Raw genomic sequence first — 18785 nt, forward strand, 5'->3', positions numbered from 1 at the left:
AAAATGTCACCACCACTTTTTTTGACTTTCTTTCAATTCGTACATTTTGTACGTTTATTTTATTTTCACGGGAACTTAACTCATAATATATGTATGTACTACAACAATCATAGGCTTTCGATCAGCCCTGCCCAAGTGATCATACCCACTTAAAATACTTACGGCCCAAATTTCATTATTCCCAAACCGCCCCTAACTCCCTTCTGTTTAACTTATTTATGTTTGCATGTTATATCCTAACTCCCTAAAACAAAACCCTAACCCACACACACAAGAAAAACGTGCGGCATCCCTGCATCTCTTTTCTTTCTTTGTTGCGTTTGACGGAGGTCGGGTCCCCGAGGTTGATACACAATCGGTTAGTACAACTCACTGTAGTTTTATTTAAGGTTTCGCTGTTTCGGTTTCGGTTCGACCACGACTTATAGTCTTGCATGAAAATAGGTTTATAAATGAACTGTTGTGATTACTATGTGTAATATGATGGGATAGAATAGATTGTATATGAATATATATATATATATATATGTGTGTAGATGGTAAATGATTATGGTCGCGCTCGAAAGTTGTCGAAAGGTCGGGATACGAATGTGTGTATGAAAACGGCAAAGTATGATGTTATGTTGGTGATCGATGCTTAATTTTCTTGGTATATTGCATGTATTGGGTTGTATGTGAAAGAGTTTCGGTCCGCTTTCGACTAAGATGTTTGTATGAAGTAGGTTCATATGCGGAACTGTTGTGAGTATATTAGATGTGAGGGAAATATGATCATATATGTTGAACATGTGTGAGTTTTTTTTATATATATGTGAATGGAAAACCGTAACTGTGCATGTATATGTGATGAGTATTTATATGATACTTGAATGGGGTGTTTATGTATGAATCTTGCTTGTGACTGTAAGTTTATGTTAGGGGTAGGAGTTGATCCTATGAGTGAATGCCGATATGTGAGTACCGGTATGTAATGTCCGATGTGTAGTCATGATTTCTTAGTGCAACAGTGTATGAGTTCAAATGTTGGCGAGGGGATGCACATGGGCTAGATTTCATGGTGACATAAAATGGGGTGTACTTAATAATATATATATATATATATATATATATATATATATATATATATACTAGTCGTTTACCCGCGCGATGCGGCGGGAAGCATATCACTTAGGTTGGTGAGTTTAGGGCGGTTCGGTTTTAAGCCATAACCAAAACCAAATCCACAATGCAACGAAAAACACAACACTTGTTAGTAGTTCTAAGGGTGACACTTTGCAATACGATACTCGTTTTTTGTTGGTTTATTGATCATCTCTTGATACTCGTTTCAACCCGCAACCCATCAACCTAAAACGATTGAAGTTTAATCATTTTTTACAATGTATTTTCAATGCTTTCACTTTTATCATTTGATGTAATCAACTTGCATTTAATACCCAAAACACCATTGATGATTACGCAAACAGTTGGTTCAAAACAACTTGCTCAATGATTATTGTTCAAAATAGCCTGCACATGTTTTTTGGCAGCCATTATCCAAACAATTTTTTTTTCGAACGACGACTTTCATTAGCAACCAACCTAATGCAAAGCAAAACAACTACAGCTAACAAACAAAATTACACATCAAAACACTTCCAGTTGGTCCAATCTAGACCCAACTTCTTTGACTGATTGCAAATCCACAAGTAACTACAAAAATTGATCTCCCCCAAAATATACACCTATTCCTGGCCCGTCAAATATACCAGCAAGAGACCAACAAAACCACTTGCATGAGCCGTCTCTTGCTGCTTTGATCTGGTAAGAGCTTATGATAATCAAATATATCTTTAACGGAGAAGAAATGCATCTGAGTGATTTGCGCCAGGAGCTGATGTGCTGCCAAACATTCGCGGCTGTAAGACAAGTGAAATCATGGTCTATGGATTCGTCTTCGTTTCTGCAGCTAGTCATTTGCAATTCCAAACTGTTATGGTTAAACTGTTTATTGCAGCCATAATCTCAATTCTCACGTTTAATTTATCAAAACCATCCTCCTAAAAAAGAAAAGAAGAAAAAAAAAATAACCCTTATTGACTCCTTGTAAGATGCTTATTACTCAATAGGTCAAAAGCACTACCATATCCAATTAATTGGTCCCCCAATTCATACATTTAAATAATCTACCGTGTTGTACCAATTCAAAAATGAAATATTTAATTTGTTTAATTTAGTAACATTTACACACAATTCTATGCAAATTTGAAGAGATCGCATATAACAATAACAAACGTAATTTGACTAAATTTAAAACCTTTTCTTACTTTCTAAGGAAAGCGTTCTAATTTTTTACATTGCCTGCATAGTGAAAACTAATAAATGACTTCATAACCACTATTTTTGTGATTTACCTTATACGTATACACACAATAAAAGAACATACGCACTGAAACGATACCTGAAACGGGCCACGAACCACGGGTCATATGCCATGTGCCATGTGGGTCATAGGATATCTCAAAGTTGAACCTGAACCATCAACACCACATGAAAGAACCATCTAAACAACTTGAGTATTTGCAGTCCAAGCCAAGTGCAAAACATCATAATCTAAACTTGTAACACCAAAAATAGTTTTGGAAGAAAGGGACACTTATCTGCAATCCATTTATCGAATCAAACTTGTAACCCTTTAAACAACTTGAATATATGCAGTCCATTTAACGAATCAAAACGTATCGCTTCGTAATATCTCTTCTCTTGTTTGTTAAGATCACCAGCCCCTTTTGCATGTAGTGATTTGCCTCCACACTTCCTACACTTTATCTACAAAATAACAACTAAGTTTTATGTGCTATAACTAAGTGTATAATTATTAATTCAAGTAATTTAATACAATCAAATCGGAACTTAGCAGATGGAGCAGGAATGGACCCAACATAAAACATGGACGCGGGTTAGAAATGGGCCCAAGGAAAACAACGATAGAGAAAATGGTTGTTTAGGTTTAGAGAGATCACTTCACATGTGGTCATTACAGCTAATTTTCAATTTGAACAGACTGCCAGAAATGAAATATTGAATTTAAAAATGTTTTTTATATACTCAACTAAGACGTGGTTGCTAACTAAGATTTGGGGGTAGAACCACCCCGACCCGTATGAGCATGACGTGATTTGGTCAAAACCCAATTTACGGTTTGCCCAACCTTTCCATTTTACCAACTCTATCAAAAAAAAAAAATTGGACGAAAATCATGCATAGCGCAACGCTTAAGCCGAACTGAGCCTAATCAAACATTGCAACTTATTTACATCTGATGAAATTATCTATTCCTTAAAAATCCATGATCCCAAATTCCTAATAGACCATTATACAGTTCATGACCATTTAATGTCATATATCTAAATCAAAATTGGCAATGAAATAGAAAATATCGTTGAATTAATGGTGAACTGTGAATAGAATCGTAATTAAAGGATATGTTAACAGCAAACTAACCTCTGTATACAGGAATATCTAGCGTCTCTTGGATCCGCAAGTTTCAAGTAAACAAGATATTTAATAACTTTAAAAATTTGCGAAATAATAAAAGACATCTTTTTGTGAGATTTTCAGTAGCTGATAAAAGGTAAATAAAATTATTCAAGGTCGACAAAGAGAATAAGAAAAATTAGCTGCTTAACTTAAATGGCTTAGACACATCTTGTGCAGTATAATTTTGCAGAGATCTTTTGTTTATTGAGTGTTCATTAATCTCAATAATTTTAAAACATCTATAATAAAGAAATTAAATAGCAATTATGTAAACGGATGTAGTATAAATTTAATAAGTCTAAACCTTACCTCTAAATTTCCAAACTCAGGGTCAATATCAGCCTCATCAGCTTCTTCTTTATCTTCACCTTCTTCAGCAATCCGCGATAAAATACGAGCAAAATCATCTTCGCCTGAAATTCATTTTAAAATTTCAAAATGCAAAAAGAAATGACAATTTACTGACATATATCCATGAGCGTTGTATCTGTTTCAAACCAAGAAGATATCAAATATACGAGATATGAACCTGCTTTTGTGGCCTTATCTTCATTAAAAGCTTCTTCAACATAGTCTTCTCTTATTTATACAATACCCTCCTGTTTCAATCATCGTTTGAAGTTAAGACTTTGTGTCATCTTTTTTAAAACAAAATATAAAGATACAATAACCCATATAGAGATATATGATATTCTACATAAGTTGCCATTTCTGCAGAGAGATGAGAACTTACAGCAGCCTCGGTAGCTGTTTCATCAAAGAACAAGGCCTCAAACTTGAGATCCTTTATTACAGCGTTAAGCGATTCAATCTGTGACTCTAAAACCTTTCCTCTTCTTTTCAAAATCTCAACTGTTTGTTTGGACATTCTTTCGGCGTAGTAGCCTTCTCCCAATAGAATATTACAGCGTTAAGCGATTCAATCTGTGACTCTAAAACCTTTCCTCTTCTTTTCAGAATCTCAACTGTTTGTTTGGACATTCTTTCGGCGTAGTAGCCTTCTCCCAATAGAACCTACAATGAAATTGGATACAGCTCATAAGGTCTAAAACATTAGTTATAACAGTTTAATTTCATGCCACACCCCAACATATTGCACAAATAATCATACAAAACCAACATATTGTACAAATAGGAGGGTCGAGTCGAGCGACATGTTAGGTCAGAACAGGTTTCGACCTGGATCCTGTCAAACTGAAAAACGGTCATTTAAAAGTGTATTTTACCTCTGCATCATAATGCCATATTCCTTTATTCCAAGAGGCACAACAGAAAGAAAATCATTGTGTAAATAAGCTGCAAAATACCTGCTTTTGCGCGCTTCACGCTTTTTACCTCTGAATCATTACCCACCAGCCTTAGGTGGTGCTGCTTTGGTAATATTCTGTCATTCAGATCACTTATCAAAGAGTACTTCTGCATTCAGAAGAAAGTTTAAACAGAGCCTATGATTTATTCATATATACAATGTTAATAGATCATACTCACTCCATTGCCAAGAATTTGCTATATTTTAATTCTAGAGCCTAAACAGCTCTTCACCAAAACAACCATCTGCTTGTCTGTAGCTTGTTATTAAGCTCCTACTTAATACAAAGAGGATTTGGTCAATAATTACATTATCGTAGTAAAAGACAATCACTTATGCCGTTAATTTTGAGTCAGATTGCAAACCAACTGATGTGAAATAATATGATGGAACTTACGTGCTCATGCCATTTTCAGATGGCTTTCATCATCATCTTTTTGAAAACCCCCCTCAAACAAAATGCTTTTATGAACTGCTCCCCACTCTCCCACTTTAATCCTCTACAGATTTTGCTCACGCTTTTTCCAATACGTTCAGTCTCTCCTCTTTAACTTTTGTAAGATAATAAAGGTAGCTCAACAGATGCCTGCAAATTGATGAAACAAACACCTGTTAGGGCTCAAATCAACCTTCAACAACATGAAATCAAACAGCTCAAGTGCTCAAATAAACTATCAAAACCTTCAATTAAACAACAGATTAGCAAAAATCGTGAACAAAAATAAAGTAATCAGCTAGTATCAAGACTATATATGAAGTATAACGATGATTACAGAAGTAACAGAACAACAGTAATGAAGATGCGTGATGCGGAATCAGCAGAAGCGCAAATAACGAATCGTTCTACTATTTCGATACGCTGAATCAACGATTCAGCTCCGTTAATCGCTATTTCTTCAGGTAAACACCTCGATACGATCACCAAACACGAAGAATACGAAGCGGAAACAAGGAAGAGAGTACCTGAAGTTGTTGATGAAAAGAATGTGTTTACACCGGTGAGATTGTACGAAGAGTGTTCGTCGTTGGATCGCACCGGAGATCTCTTCTGGGTGGTGAAAATTGAAATCGGTTTGTTTGAGGGGGGTTTGAATTTTGAAATGGGTTTGTAGAGAGAGAGGGAGAAAGAAAGACAGGATGAGTAAGAAACCCTAAATCGAAGAGAAAGCAGAGGGTGAAATGTGAAATGAAAAGTCTATGGGGAAGTGCGAATGAGCGGGCATTCAAATTTTGAACAAAAATTCGCCGCTCAAAATTAGATTTAAAGGTTGGTGTGCTTTATAAGACTTGTACACCATGCTTTAAAAGTGTCAAAGGGTATAAGTGGAAAGTGATGTTTTATGGTGCTTAAAAGACTTGTACATTATGCTTTAGGGGTGTTTTAAGGAAATTTTTTTGGACTTTAAGAAGTCCTTCTAATATGTATTATAAAGTAGTATAGATATGTATAATGTATAGGAATGATTATGAGAATCATGTTTTTGTACAGGAATGGTGGTGGTTGTTAAGTGATTAGAATACTGTGTATAGTAGAGTTATGAGAATTCATGGTTAATTGAGATTGCAATTATATATATATATATATATATATATAGGGTAGGGATATGGTAAAAAGTGTCCAAAGTGTAAGAAGTGTAAGAAGTGTTTTAAACCATTGGATCTTTGATCTAATGGTTGAGATCAAAAGGGTATTAAAATGTAAATTGTGTTTTAATTAGAAGGGGCTTTTGTAAAATTGAAGGGCAATAGTGTCTTTTCCATTCTTTCAAATACGGTAACCGTTTCAAACACAACCATCAAACTCCTAAAAGTCAGCGAATTATATGTAACCGCCATCAATCTCCAAAAAAAATCAGCGAATTTCTTCATACTTTAAAACATTCCCAGATTTTTAAAACGTAATCGCAGATTCAAGTCATGGTGTTTTATCTGGAGACATTGTTGATGGCGTGGTGTTTTATCTGGAGACATTGTTCGTGGCGTAGTGTTTTATAAATACAAAACATTCCCAGATTTTAAAACACCAAGACTAGGATTCAAGTCATGGTGTTTTATCTGGGGACCTTGTTCATAGTGTGGTGTTTTAAAACATCTATGATTCAAGTCATGGTGTTTTATCATGAGACATTATTCATGGCGTGGTGTTTTATCTGGAGACATTGTTCATATCGTGGTGTTTTATCTGGAGACATTGTTCATGGTGTGGTGTTTTATCTGGAGACATTATTCATGCCGTGGTGTTTTATCTGGAGACATTGTTCATGGCGTGGTGTTTTGTCTCCAGATGTTTAAAACACTATGCCATGAACAATGTCACCAGATAAAACACCACGCCATGATTCAAGTCATGGTGTTTTATCTGGAATCCCCAGCAACCTTCTATATAAAACACCATGACCAACATCATAGTCAATTTATCCAGTTGTTTTAAAACACCACGCCATGAATCTGATTATAGATCTATTTATGATAAAGTATGAAGAAATTCGTTGATTTTTTGGAGATTGATGACGGTTACCATATAATTCGCTGGTTACCATATAATTCGCTGATATTTGAATTAAATGACAAAATGTACAATTACAAAACTACCCTTTTGAATTAATTAAGAGGATGGACACTTGTCATTCCAGGAATATTTCTTACACTTCTTACAAATTAAGCACTTTGTACAGGATCCTAAACCTATATATATATATATATATATATATATATATATATATATATATACACGTAATATATGAAATTATGTTTGTATGGATCATTAAAAAGGTAGTATTAGTGTTACTTGTATAGTAATTTAATTTTTGTTATTTTTTTAGCGGGTCCCAAATCCGAAGATTTAAGGTCATACTTTGAAACCGTACAACGACCTTTTGATTAGATGTCTAGTAATGGGATGATATTATATAAGGGCTTACCGAACCTATAAGTCTTTATACTTGTTTACTTATTGATGTGCACCCTAAGGTGAGTTCACTGCTCTTTTTCCAAGCGTGCGTCCCGGGGAGGGACATCTGGTAAACGTTCCGGGGAGGAATGCTGGGTAATTGGGTTTGACTGGAATGTTAAACCTGGGTTGTTGGTTAATACACGTCTGTATCTATCACTCAAGTCCCTCCTACCGATTGTTTCCGGGGAGGCAACGGGGTATTAGTTAGTAGCGCTACTTAGGTTTGGCACCCTCACATCGCACCGAGGAGGTCGGTGATGAACTAATGACCCCCATCATGACCATTGCTTGATAGAGGCATTGGGGTTTAGGGCAAATCATCTGGAGCCATCGGCGGTAAGCGTGTGATTAACAACATCGAATTTGTGAAACGTTTTAAATCTGGTAACTGGTAATTAAACGCGTTAACAAACTTTGAACTCACCAGCATTGTCTGACACACTTGTCTGCATGCTTGCAGGTCTATAGGTTTAAATCATTGGAACTTGCTGTCTGGGATACTGGAGTGGTCATGGGTCGAGATACATGGAATCGCAATACAAGCCTAATGGTTTATGTACACATGGTTTATGAAACACTTAACAAATGAGTTATGCTTCCGCTGTATACAATGAATTACATTTAATGTTTTGTAACACTTTATGATAATGAATGCAAGTTTTTATTTAAATATATACTATAGTTCAATGTGATTGGTGGCTTAGATCCTGGTGCGTCACACGTCCCGCGGTGTTTTCTCATGTGGTATTTTAGGGGTGTGACAAGTTTTACCATATATACCAGTTTATCATGAAAGGAAGCTTACCAAGCCAGATCACTTGTTGATGTGAGAAACATTCATTTAAACTATTATGTGCCCCGAGTACCCTCAGTGGCGAAGTATAGAAGGGGCGTGGAGGGGCGCCCGACCCCACGAACTTTTCGCTCAGTATTGTTATATATGTAGTTTTCGTATATAAATTTTTGGGTATATACGTTTTCGATCCCCTGTTCTATAAAAAAAATTGGTATATACGTTTTTTACTGCCCCGTCATTCGGGTCAAGCTTCGCCAATGAGTACCCTTATTCCTCACTTTAAGAACCGTAAGCTCCTTGTGTTATCTCTGAAATTTCGTTTTTCTTATTTTAACTTGTATCCTCTTAAAATGCAAAGAATCGGGTTTTCTAAAATGATCCATTGGTCCTGATAGGGTATGGTCCCAAATCTCGCATCAGGCTTGGGCGCGAGTGACCATCACACGGCTCACTTCCCCTACCAACAGGATTTACCTTAGTTCGTGCGGGCACGCACGAACCCGGTGTTGGCTCATGTAGATCTCATCTCAAGAACAGATGATTGAAAGCCAAAATAGTTCTGCAATCAACTGATCCTTCATAACAGTGCTTGGATTCATTCTCCTCCCAATGATAAAGGCATCAAATAACTGCTGATACCAAAGGTCTGCTACAAGCTAAAGTCTGCCAATTCACAAGGTCTGTCAAAGTAAACCACTAATGATGAAGACTAAGGTCTACTAGAAGCAAAGTTCTGATTACCCTTTGAATATAGAAGACAAAGTCTAATGAAGAAGGTCTGCTGAGGCTCAACAGAGGATAAGACTCATCAGACGTTGAATCAACAGAGGATAGACAACAGTGTTTTGAATGTAACAGCGTCTTAGTTGTAGCAGATGTTAAAGGTTGTTATAGTGGTTAGATGTCATTGTCTAGGTGACGTCAGCATAGATTTCACAATTGTGAGTGCATATGTCTATCGCTTGCGTCAATAAGTATCGTAGCTGAAACAGATGTCACAAGACCAGAGCTCAAATGAACAAAAGATAAAGTTGTGACATGTTGAAGCCCATCCGTACGGATGGACAACAAGTCCATTCGGACGGATGTGGAAATGTCCATCCGGAAACTGTTATTGAGTTTCCGGATGGAGTCCAGATGGAGTCCATCCGCTAGCATGCCATCAGGATGGAGGCTGCCTACAAATAGGTGTTTAGGGTCTTGACATTTGTAACTTTTGGGTATTCTTGAGGCGAAGCTCTGCCTGTTTGGGTAAAAGAGATGAAGACAAATTCGTCTTTTTTGGTCTTAACCATTAGAATTCCACTTACCAATTTATAAACCAAACACAATGCAAAATTCTATTGGAATTAATTCCAGTTCCATCAAATTTTAATTCACTTTATGAATTCCAATTCCTATAAAAAAAATTATGTGAACCAAACGGATCCTTTATGTATGTAGGTGTGTTCATTGGGAACCGATTGGGTAAAACATGTAAAAAAATCATATAAATTATGTTTATTACTTGTAAATTATTTATTTAATCTTTTTCGAAGCTTTTGCTTATAAAATTGTGTAAAATTCGTACCAATAAAAAATGAGTCTATAAACAGTTCAAAAAATTTACAAAAATTATTTTTTTTTTACAAAAATCTTTGAAAAAAATATGTAAAAATGATTTTTTTTTTTCATGTAAAAAAATATTTCTAAGATTTTTACATGTAAAAGTAATAGTTCTTTGTATCCCCAGTTTTATGTGTTCGCTAATGAACCTCTCCATATATTGAAGGTAACAACTATACAAAAGTATTAATAATGATAGTAGTAAGCTACCGCTAGCGTACAGTTGTGAGTAAACTATCCTAGTAGCAGATGAAATAGCAAAAAGATACGAAAAGGTGACACTAACCTCCCCTTGAAAGTAATATGCATCCCCTAGAAAAGTATTATAAGAGTTAAGGCCTCGACAAAAATCTAAGATAGATCTATACTCTCCTTAAAACGTCATAGCCTCACGAACTCCTATCATTGATCATATCTTTAGAGGGTTCAAGTCCAACAAAATATGCATAATCTTTTCATCTCATGTGAGTTTGGTTCATCTCCGCTTCTCATCCCCTCCACTGCGAAATTTTTTACGCTTTCTACTGGAATTGCCATATGTCTCCTCTTCACACGCCCAAACAATCATTAATCTACCTTGACTTGTCCGAGAAATATACAACCATCAGTTTCTCGCAGAAACTTTATTTTTTATCCGGTCCATCCTTGTGTGCACAACAATCTTTGTTACCTTTCACCTTTGACACGTGTTTTTGTGGCCAAACAACCGGTTGGTTAATACACGTCTGTATCTATCACTCAAGTCCCTCCTACCGATTGTTGCCGGGAAGGCAACGGGGTATTAGTTAGTAGTGCTACTTAGGTTTGGCACCCTCACACCGCACCGAGGAGGTCGGTGATGAACTAATGACCCCCATCATGACCATTGCTTTGATAGAGGCATTGGAATTTAGGGCAAATCATCTGGAGCCATCGGTGGTAAGCGTATGATTAACAACATCGAATTTGTGAAATGTTTTAAATCTGGTAACTGGTAATTAAACGCGTTAACAAACTTTGAACTCACCAGCGTTGTCTGACACACTTGTCTGCATGCTTGCAGGTCTATAGGTTTAAATCATTGGAACTTGCTGTCTGGGATGCTGGAGTGGTCATGGGTCGAGATACATGGAATCGCAATACAAGCCTAATGGTTTATGTACACATGGTTTATGAAACACTTAACAAATGAGTTATGCTTCCACTGTATACAATGAATTACATTTAATGTTTTGTAACACTTTATGATAATGAATGCAAGTTTTTATTTAAATATATACTATAGTTCAATGTGATTGGTGGCTTGGATCCTGGTGCGTCACACGTCCCGCGGTGTTTTCTCATGTGGTATTTTGGGGGTGTGACAGTTTGGTATCAGAGCCACTGGTTATAGTGAACTAGGTTTTAAAACGTTTTTATAAAACCAGACTATAACCGAACAGTTCTGAAAGCAAGAATACGACCAAGACACTCAGCTCCAGATAGCAAGGTTCGTCTCTCGTTTACTCATTGCACGGCATAACTTGTGAACTCTTACATATGATATTGCATGTGATTGCACGTTTAGCACAACAATATGAATTCATGTATTACTTGCATATGATAAGTGATTGATAGTATGGTGTTACCCTAGAGATTCGTGACCCCTGTTTTGTGATATTCTTTATTTGACATCTGAGGATGAGGAACCATTTGACATGAGTTAGGAGGAACTGAGATGAGCATGCAAATCACAATATTATTGTGGGTGCACACATAATAATAATGTGGGGTGCATGTGAGTCCCAGTGAGGATTAACAAGTCAAAAAGGGGTTCTGCTCTGTTATTTGATCAATGTGAAACGTAACAAGTCTATAGGAGTCATAGCAGTGATTGTCTCCTACTCAAACATGATCTTTTCACTTCTCACTGAATCCCTGCGAATCTCGAAGCTATCGAGTATTACCTGAACACACATCTGGACGTCTAGCGAACTATGTAGGATGTTAGGTGCTAGTACGAACGTCTCTGTGTTGGATGTCGCACGTCGAATGGTTGGTTTATACCTTTCTCACCTTTCTTCGTTTGCTGGAACTTAACGTATTGACGTCTTAGATCCCGAAGTGCAATCACTTCTGCAACACTCTCGCAACATACCGTGTATTACTCAATCAACTTGCAAGAACGATGGACAAGAGGATGAGTGTATTGCCTTACCTACCTCAGTATTAGGACGACCCTAGTTACCGGCAACGAACACCAGCAAATTGACTTCAATAGAATTCTTAACCTAGTCAGCAACTTATGGGAGTCAACTCTTACGAATCAATCGGGACATAAGCGATGACAACAGATTATAGTGTGGAATGTGTGACTACCAGCACAGTGAGTAGCGCGATAGGACGTGGAGCAGAATGTGGAAAGATGGACTTGGTTGGTGAAGGATCGTAGGGCTTCGTTTCAAGCAACGACATTAAAGGCAATAGTCATGGCAACATCAAGGAGCTCGTAATCGTAGCCTACAGTATAGAAATGAAGGTGCCTACGACATGGATTGGTTGTTGCTAAATCAAGACAACAACAACCGAGGAAACAACGGTAGTACTGGAAATTCTTGTAACGAAAACAACAACACTGGAAATGATGCTCATGGAAGGGAAATTAGGGTTGGCGTAGGCGACGCCAGGCATAGTAGCAACATGGTAGCTTGTATGGGTAGCTGATCACTTCGTCCCTGCTCTGTTTAACCCTGATGCTTCTTGAAACCGAACCTGTTGTGGAATTGGCTGATGGCAAGTCAGTTGAAACCTCATATGTTCATTAGGATGCAAACTCGACCTTGTGGGACAAGTGTTTGACATCGACCTTTCTCCTGCTATCCTTAATAGTTTTGATGCAGTAGTTAGTGTGGGCTGGTTATTCGGATATCGCGCTGATATACCCTGTGAGAAGAAAATTTAACGTCGCTATATGCTCTAAAGTGTCAGAGTGGTGTAAAGATTAGCATCATAGGCCCAGAAAGCGTCTACAGAGGGATTACCCCACTACGTTAGCAACCGTTACTGATGTTAAGACTTAGGAAAAGAGGATCGAGGATCCACCAAAGGCCCGTGATTTCTCTCGATGTGCTACCCGTAGAATTTACCGGTCTACTTCCATAATTGTAGAGAAGAATCTCAGTTGATCTCGCGCCAGAGTCAGCCCGGGTTACTCGTATTTCTACCACCTTGCACCAGGAGGGTTGCAAGAACTGTCTAATCAACTACAGGAACCGTTGGACAGGAGTTAGTCGGACATAGTTTTTTTTTCGCTTTAGGGAGCCCCAGTTATATCCATGAAGGCAAGCCTTATCGTTGGACATGTGTACTGACTACCGAGAACTCAGCAAGGTGACAGTCAAGAACCGTTTGCCTCGACCATGTATTGCCAGCCTATCGACCAGTAGCGAGGGTCAAGCTCCCATTCGAGGATTTACTAACGAACGAACTATTGTCAGATGGAAGTCTAAGGGGAGAACGTTCCTACCATAGTCACATAAATCACTGGATATCCTATGAACTACGATCCGGATCGTCCGTACCGATTTGCGGTACGAATGTTTTCCGGGAACGCTACAAATCGCGAATTCGGCATCAAAATTAGCGTTCCGAACAGCTAATCGATTTCTACCTGTTGATTTAGGGATCGCGAGTTGCTAATTTGCGAAACACGTTTCGTTATTAAATGGGAACATCGAATTCAATTTATTTTTCGAGTAATTGATTGGAAAGTCGCCGGATTTAGAGGAGATGAGCGGAAAGCAAGGAGAGCGGCAATTTCTGCCGGTTGCCGGAGACCAGGAAGTGCAGCGGTGCTTTACTGCGTTTAAGCCTTCTAGGGTTTAATTAACTTTAGGTGTTTTAACACTTAACCCCTTTATATTTTACTAGTTAACACTTAATCTCTAAAACTTGTAAACTTTACATAAAAAGTGAAAAATTAGTTTGTGTTTTCTGACATAACTCTCTCTATTTTCACTAGTTTACATTTTCTCATTAAATTTATAAATCTATAAAAATAGAACAAAGTTTAACCGGTACATCGTACCACATTATATGGTACATCGTACCGGAGCGATCCGAAATGAGCCTACCCCCCCTCGAACCGAATTTTAGGGACCTAGCGAATTGCGATCCCGTTTCACGTTCCCGTACCGGAACGAACCGTGAACCATGTGACTATGGTTCCTACAACGGCATATCAAACGCAGTGTGGCCATTTCAACGTTGTATTCCATGACTTTTGGTCTAATCATCACACCAACAGCTTTATGGATCACGTGAATCGACTATGCTTATTGATGACGTGATGAATCATTTCCAGGAGAAAGGAACATCCCGGACGACATCAGTATCTTATTTTAGAGTAATTTCTTGGTTTCGTTGGATACTATTGCAGATTCATCACAGGATTTTCGAAGATCGCGCAACTTAAATCTCTTTAGCACAGCAGGGTGATGTGTTCGTGGAAGACAAAACAGGAGGACGTCTTTTCAGCTTTCGAATCCCAACTCTGCAATACACTGAGCATCGTCTTTGTCCGAGGGTGCGGGTGATCTAGTGGTATACTATGATGGTTCAAATCAGAGTTCTAGTTACACGCCAATGCAACACGAGGAAGTGATGGCTTACGTAGTGGATTTACGAGAAGAGTTGCACGAGCTACGGTGGAAACCATGGTCTTTGGATTTAAGAGTTGCACGAGGTGCCAACTCCTGTTACCTCCGATTTCGATCTATATCTGATTTATGACATGCAATGCACAACACTCTTGGCTCACGTCTAGGAATGAGCATTGCTTGTAACCATAGGACTGCTGGTCAGAGTAGACGAACCATCCAAACACTCAAGGACATGCTGCGAGCATGTGTGTGATCGACTTTAGTAAGAATTGGAAGGATACTTACCTTTGGTTAAGTTTTACTGCATCAGTTACCATTCTAGTAATCAGACAACTCTGTTTGAGGCATTGTATGGACGATAATGCCGATCTCCTTGTTGGACTATAGTGGGTGACAACCTAATCACAGGTCCAGGACTGGTATTCGAAACTCTTGGGAAGATTTCTTGGATCGGAAATCGTTTGGCGGCAATGCGTGACCGTCAGGGAAGCTAATAAGCTTAGGAAACACTGGGAGTTCGCTGTGGGCGAACGTATCATAATCGAAAGCCTCACCCTGGGAGGGTGCGGTACGCTATGGGAAACGTGGCAAGCTTAGTTTGCGGTACGCTGGGACATTCGGGTTTCTGGAACGGATCGGTGATATGGCTCACAAACACGAGTTACCTGATGAATTGGGTAACGGTCACAATGCCATTTATGCCTCGAATCTAAAGAAGTGTCTGTGCAATGAAACTCTTGTGATACCCTTATTAGAGTCTGAGGTTAATGAGAAGTTGCAGTTGTTAAGGAACCTACTGAAATCTTAGACCAGGACGTCAAGATTCGTTAGCATAGTCGAATTCCAATCGTGAGAGTTCGTAGGAACTCAAGACGTGGACCGGAGTTCACGTAGGAACGCAATGATCGGAGTAAGCTCTAGCATCCCCAGTTGTTCAAATGGTTGCATCAACTTCTAATATCATTGGCGAATTTCGGGATGAAATTCCCTTTCAAGTTGGGGATGATGTGGCACCCGAGGAAAATCCACAGTCATCCTAATCTAACACTTTGCCGCTTTGTGTTACTTTTGGTTTACCGTGTCACTTTTGGTTTACTTATCAAATTTCAGGACAAAATTTCTTTCAAGTTGGGGATGATGTGACACCCCACGAAAATGTTCAACCACTTTCAACTTGGGGATGATGTCACAACCCGTATTCTCGAGGTAAAAACCATTAGCTCTGCATTTATATCTCAATTTATATAATGATCTTATTCAATTAGTCGACGAATCTATTTTATATTTATCTAAATTATAGTGTGCAAATGAATATCGAAACCAAATCCTTATCGTGTCGAACCGACCCGAACCGTTTGAACCAGAGCACACATCTCGCTTGTCGATATGACCCACTCGCGTAACTCGAAACTTATGAGACCGAGCCATAGCATAATCATTATATTTATATTTTTCAGTTGATTAATTATATTGCTTTATAGTTAGTTGATTTTATGTAAAAAAAACAACAAATATATAATATATGGGTAAAGGATCAAATAAAAATAATATTAACGTACGAAACGTACGCATTGAGGGAAAAAGCAAAAAGTGGCGGTGTCATTTTGGTAATTATCAGCAACTTCAAAATTACTGGGGAAAAAGCAAAAAGTGTCTTGTAGAGTAATTTTGAGCATCTGTAGAGTAATTTTGGGAAATGTAGGGTAATTATCAAATTACTCTAGTAGGGTAATTTTGACTTCTGTAGAGTAATTTTGGAAAATGTCTTGTAGAGTAATTTTGTTAGCATGTAGTTATGGGGTTTAGCTTTATGGTTTAGTTTTTAGCTTTTAGTTGGGGGGGGGGGGGGGGGGTTAGGTTTTTGGGGGTGGGGGGTGGTTTTGGTTTTTTTAGTTTTTTTTTTTAGGGGGGTGGTTTAGGTTTTTTAGGTTTTTTGGGGGTGGGGGGTTTAGGTTTTTGGGGTTGGGGGGAGTTAGTGTAATTTTGATAATTACCTTACACGACCAAAATTACTCTACATGAACTTTTACAAAATTACTCTACAGAAGCTCAAAATTACTCTACTAGAGTAATTTTGAAGTTGCTGATAATTACCAAAATGCCACCGCCACTATTTTTTTACTTTCTTTCAATTCGTACGTTTTGTACGTTTATTTTATTTTCACGGGAACTTAACTCATAATATATGTATGTACTACAACAATAATAGGCTTTCGATCAGCCCTGCCCAAGTGATCATACCCACTTAAAATACTTAGGGGGGGGGGGGGGTTTAGGTTTTTGGGGGTGGGGGTGGTTTAGGTTTTTTTAGGTTTTTTTTTAGGGGGGGGGGTGGTTTAGGTTTTTTTAGGTTTTTGGGGGGTGGGGGGTAGTGTAATTTTGATAATTACCCTATAATTTTGATAATTACCCTACACGACCAAAATTACTCTACATGAACTTTTACAAAATTACTCTACAGAAGCTCGAAATTACTCTACTAGAGTAATTTTAAAGTTGCTGATAATTACCAAAATGTCACCACCACTTTTTTTGACTTTCTTTCAATTCGTACATTTTGTACGTTTATTTTATTTTCACGGGAACTTAACTCATAATATATGTATGTACTACAACAATCATAGGCTTTCGATCAGCCCTGCCCAAGTGATCATACCCACTTAAAATACTTACGGCCCAAATTTCATTATTCCCAAACCGCCCCTAACTCCCTTCTGTTTAACTTATTTATGTTTGCATGTTATATCCTAACTCCCTAAAACAAAACCCTAACCCACACACACAAGAAAAACGTGCGGCATCCCTGCATCTCTTTTCTTTCTTTGTTGCGTTTGACGGAGGTCGGGTCCCCGAGGTTGATACACAATCGGTTAGTACAACTCACTGTAGTTTTATTTAAGGTTTCGCTGTTTCGGTTTCGGTTCGACCACGACTTATAGTCTTGCATGAAAATAGGTTTATAAATGAACTGTTGTGATTACTATGTGTAATATGATGGGATAGAATAGATTGTATATGAATATATATATATATATGTGTGTAGATGGTAAATGATTATGGTCGCGCTCGAAAGTTGTCGAAAGGTCGGGATACGAATGTGTGTATGAAAACGGCAAAGTATGATGTTATGTTGGTGATCGATGCTTAATTTTCTTGGTATATTGCATGTATTGGGTTGTATGTGAAAGAGTTTCGGTCCGCTTTCGACTAAGATGTTTGTATGAAGTAGGTTCATATGCGGAACTGTTGTGAGTATATTAGATGTGAGGGAAATATGATCATATATGTTGAACATGTGTGAGTTTTTTTTATATATATGTGAATGGAAAACCGTAACTGTGCATGTATATGTGATGAGTATTTATATGATACTTGAATGGGGTGTTTATGTATGAATCTTGCTTGTGACTGTAAGTTTATGTTAGGGGTAGGAGTTGATCCTATGAGTGAATGCCGATATGTGAGTACCGGTATGTAATGTCCGATGTGTAGTCATGATTTCTTAGTGCAACAGTGTATGAGTTCAAATGTTGGCGAGGGGATGCACATGGGCTAGATTTCATGGTGACATAAAATGGGGTGTACTTAATAATATATATATATATATATATATATATATATATATATATATATATATATATATATATATATATATATATACTAGTCGTTTACCCGCGCGATGCGGCGGGAAGCATATCACTTAGGTTGGTGAGTTTAGGGCGGTTCGGTTTTAAGCCATAACCAAAACCAAATCCACAATGCAACGAAAAACACAACACTTGTTAGTAGTTCTAAGGGTGACACTTTGCAATACGATACTCGTTTTTTGTTGGTTTATTGATCATCTCTTGATACTCGTTTCAACCCGCAACCCATCAACCTAAAACGATTGAAGTTTAATCATTTTTTACAATGTATTTTCAATGCTTTCACTTTTATCATTTGATGTAATCAACTTGCATTTAATACCCAAAACACCATTGA

The 18785-nt window shown here is 37.8% G+C and overlaps 1 long non-coding RNA gene across 1 annotated transcript; it reads right to left on the minus strand.

Annotated features, from left to right (window-relative positions):
- Positions 1-3854: 3854 nt before the first annotated feature.
- Positions 3855-5838, minus strand: LOC110923280. The gene is made up of 8 exons (XR_004887352.1): positions 5792-5838; positions 5226-5414; positions 5008-5105; positions 4827-4935; positions 4459-4533; positions 4253-4345; positions 4049-4118; positions 3855-3932 (listed from the first exon to the last, which is right to left on the minus strand). It is a non-coding gene; the product is annotated as an uncharacterized LOC110923280 (long non-coding RNA).
- Between the last annotated feature and the right edge of the window lie 12947 nt (positions 5839-18785).

Source organism: Helianthus annuus, chromosome 17 (genome assembly GCF_002127325.2).
Source record: "Helianthus annuus cultivar XRQ/B chromosome 17, HanXRQr2.0-SUNRISE, whole genome shotgun sequence".
Taxonomy (NCBI): Eukaryota; Viridiplantae; Streptophyta; class Magnoliopsida; order Asterales; family Asteraceae; genus Helianthus; species Helianthus annuus.